Genomic DNA, 4,306 nt, shown 5'->3' on the forward strand with positions numbered 1-4,306 from the left:
GATAGCTCTTAGTGCTTGTTTTACATTTGCAGTACTCTTTTACTATGTATTTCCCTTTTTTACTCAGAATTTTAAGTTCACAAAATTTGATGGTTTCATTAACTGACAATTGTTTTATTCTTAATTTAGTTTATATGGCATGGCAATATCTATTTTTCAAACTTCGGGTTATATATGCTAATTGTATGTTCTTCGAGCACATAGTAACCTCTAATTTGCTCCATCAGTTCTAAAAAGGGATGCAGATGTCAAGCTGTAAAGCTGTCCGCAGCAGATATTGTAAAATAGAGGATTTACACAGTAGATTACACTGTTATAGTGTGAAGTTCAAAATAGGGGATGAAACAGGGGATGTGATAAGATAGTTGTTGGAGACACTCTAGAAACTTTCACAATTATCTTTTATTATGAATTTTCCTTTTCCTAAGCCTTTTAAGTTCACAAATTTGAGGATATCTATTGAATCAACTTCTATCATTCATCTAACCAATTCTTTTATTATTGATATAAAAAGTTAAATGTTGTTTAACTTAATTACAAAGAACACGTGCTGGCGTGCGCCTATTAATATATGCCTTCATTTTTCTCGGGTTTGTTGTGTGTCCTGCTTACCAAGCATTGATAGCAATTCGCCGATTTGACAAATGAGATGGCAGCTAGCTGAAAACAGTAATAATTAGAAACCCAGGAACGATTTTGTGACGCCCTACTGTGAGCTGACCCTATCAGTCAAGGCTTCATAATTCAGGAGCTGTCAGGTACAGTCATAGGAGATGTTGTGGCAAAGATATGGCATAAGAGTAATCATGTATCAGAGTGATTTGTTGTCTATATGATTAGATGGTGTTGTTCACCTTTAATTTTGTCAAATTTTGCACCACTCCAGTCACCAGCCATACATGGAAAAGTTTTAGTGAAGTCAATGAAGCAAACATTTTTATATTTCATTCTATCAATAAAAAGTGTAGTTTTGCTTTCGATAATACCTCCGTAAAACCATAGTAGACAAGAGTAAAAGAGAGTATTGATGGTTGGGATGAGTGGTGTTAGCAGAATGATATCTACATTCATTGATTATAGGTACCAGCACCTCATTCTTTACAAAAAAAAACAGGTGCGAACTTGGAACATTTTAATGTGAGGAAGATGGGTAGATATGGTTGCTGTGGCAGGGCAGGGCACCCAAGCAAAAGCATAGATGCGAATGGGATGAATCTGGGATAGCTCTCTTCCCCTATTTATTAAAGTTGGAGGGATACACTGCTTCTATGGTTTGGTCTGTGACGTCGTCTCATTAAAAAACATTTGCTTGGATTGGATGTCCTTTCCTTTCCTTTCTCATTAGAGAACTTACACTGAGCACATGCTCGGCTGATGCGCAATGTATGTGGCAAGCAAAAGCAAATACTATCCTATTAATATGCTCCTACTAACATATTTTCCAATTAATTATGTATGTTGGCTTCTTACAGGGAATGAATATATCTTCAATTTCTATCAAGTGTGACTCGGATGTATGGCAGACTGAGTATGACTGTTAAGTTGTGACATGAATGTGAATTCAATAATATATTTCATAATTTCATCTACAGCTGTAGGTGTATTGTGTTATCGTTCCTATTCATCATTGAAAATAGCTGTCAGATCATAATTGATTTCAGTTTTACCAAGTGGTGGTGATGCTGCTTCCTTATAAGTGTTGCTCCCATTTGATTTGTTAAATCACTAGCTTCCGCTACAAAGTAGTGCTGCTGCTTTCAAGTGCTGACGCTGCTTCCAAGTGGAAGTTCTACTACTGCTTCCAAAACAAGCTGCCACTTTCAATGAAAGTGAGCACAAAACAGGTTGCTGCTGCATCTCGGACAAATAGCAGAGCTGTTGCTTCTGCTTTTCAAAAAACAGTGTATGGTGCCAAAAAATTGTTAACAAGAAAATTCAAAACCAAACAAAAGTTGACAACAAACATGATGCCATAACATTCTATTTGCTAGCACCATCCAATTTGCTAGCACCATCCAAAATTTTAGAAATTCAGTTTGATGCCATGAAACAGTTTGCTACCACCATTCATAATTCAGCCATGTTCAAGATTACAACTGCATGACAAAGGAAATTCAGTTTGCTACCACTATCTAGAAATGATTATTTTGACAAACATACACGACCGGAATATCAATCGTTCCTTCGTGAAACCTATGCTGGAATACGCGCAGGCGCAATACACTAGTATATTGACAGGTCCTGGGCACTTCCGTCCGTGAGGGCTAGGTCCAGTTGGGACATTTGAAACCTGTGGACATTGCGGCCACATGTGTTGAACATTTGCAACCTGTGCACAATAACAGAAACTAGTAACATGTGCACTTTAACAGATTCAACATTTTCAGTTCTGAATATTTGTTTCAGATAACAGTACACATCCAAACCAGAACATCTGTTTAAGATAACGTCACACATCAAAATAACTACGATCTCCATCCAACAGCAGCTTCTAACACTAGTTCATTTGATAGCATAAAACACCAGCTTCTAACACTAGCTTATTTAAATCTTGGGTAACACATAAAACAACAGCTTCTTAGAATCTTGTCACTCAAATCAGGAAAACGCTAGAGGGAAGGGATACAAGGGAGATCTCGACACAGGGCGCTGCTGCTGTATACCTTGGAGCCGAGCACCGCTGGTGGATGCCGAGGGGGCCGGGCACCGTCGGTGCAGGCAGAGGGCCGGCCGTCGCAGGTGGAGCCCGAGGGGAGCCGAGCGCCTTCGGTGGAGTCCGTCCGAGCAGAGCCAGGCGCCGCCACAGCACACGGAGAGAGCCACTCGGATGAGGATGAGGAAAGAGAGAGGAATATGCCCAGGTTGATTTGATCCAAGGGCAAAAGTGTACATTCACTAGTTGCCAATATAATAAAGTAAGGTTATGTTTTAAAATAACCCCTAAATGGTATTTTGATTGAAAGACAATGTTTGAGAATGGTGGATCAGCGAAACGTGTTTACATGATGGTATTTAAGCGAAACCTAGTTCTCGTAATGGCATAAATCCAAATTTCTCAGTGCTGGACGATGGAGCTGGTCTTGGGCTTCAAGGGCACGGCTGTAGGCCGGGAGTTTGCCAGAAAATTATTAAAGGGCCCATCAACGATATGGACCTATTCTAGAACGTGGGCCATGCCCCGGGCCATGGCCGAGGTGGCCCGGAGCCTAAATCTGCCCCTGCCTGCGGCTAAGGTCTTGTCGTCTGGCCGCTAGCCGCCAGTGGGCCGTAACCCGCTGGGCGCTGACCGACGGTGTGTAAGACCCCCTGGCGCTAGAGTTCGCCTAGGCGTGAGCATCTCCTTCTCCGACGCCGGTAAGTCCGTTAGGAGCTGGTACTTGGCAATCAGGTATGTGGATTATTGTTTCGTTTATTCATTTCATGCCTCCTTACCATCTTTGACATTTATAGTATTCCTAAGTGGGCTGGTTGATTACAACTCAACACTATAATCCCTTCTAATCTCCCTACACCGTGTTACCTGCAGATGTATAGTCGTGACAATCCCCCTTCAGATCTTGCTTGACCCCAAGTACAGGCCTTTAGAAATCTTGATTTGACCACTTTGAAATCTTCCCATGTTGCACATGTTGATGGAACACTTGACCATCTGATGAGAACTTAGACAATAGTAGTGTTCCCTTCCATGACCAGTCTGCGATCCAAGATCTCCATCGGAACGATGCTCCCACTGTCGAGATCCACTGTCTGAGGAAGAGTATCAAAGTCGAGTATAAGTGGGCACAAAAGGCTTGAGTTGTGAGACATGGAAGACAAGGTGGATCTGAGCTTCCTGTGGCAGTTCCAAACGTTAAGCAGATGGCCCAATCCTCTCCACTACCTTGTAAGGGCCAAAATATCTGAATGGCAGCTTAGGGCATGGTCGATTGGCCACTAACTGTTGAGCATAAGGTTGTAATTTCAGAAACAGTTGTTCTCCCACATAAAACTCTCTAGGAACTCTTTTCTGATCAGCATAATGCTTATACCTCTTCTGAGCTCGAGTCAAATTAGCCTTTAACATCTCATTATGCTCAGATATGTGCTGTAGAAATTGTATAGCCCCCACATCCTCATCTCGTCTGAATATTGGGACAGCAAGAACAGATGCTTCATTGCCATATAAGGTCTAGAAAGGTGAACAACCCAATGATGAGTGGAAAGATGTATTATACCAAAATTCGACTAATAATAGCCAAGACTTCCATTTCTAAGGGTTAGAGTGCATAGCACAACGAAGATACATCTATAAACATTGGTTAACCCT

The 4,306-nt window shown here is 41.4% G+C and overlaps 1 long non-coding RNA gene across 1 annotated transcript; it reads right to left on the bottom strand.

Annotated features, from left to right (window-relative positions):
* Positions 1 to 1,968: 1,968 nt before the first annotated feature.
* On the bottom strand, positions 1,969 to 2,877 carry LOC103646562 (uncharacterized). Its single transcript, XR_562272.4, has 2 exons — positions 2,664 to 2,877; positions 1,969 to 2,329 (listed from the first exon to the last, which is right to left on the bottom strand). It is a non-coding gene; the product is annotated as an uncharacterized lncRNA (long non-coding RNA).
* Between the last annotated feature and the right edge of the window lie 1,429 nt (positions 2,878 to 4,306).

The sequence above is a fragment of the Zea mays genome, chromosome 2 (genome assembly GCF_902167145.1).
Source record: "Zea mays cultivar B73 chromosome 2, Zm-B73-REFERENCE-NAM-5.0, whole genome shotgun sequence".
Taxonomy (NCBI): Eukaryota; Viridiplantae; Streptophyta; class Magnoliopsida; order Poales; family Poaceae; genus Zea; species Zea mays.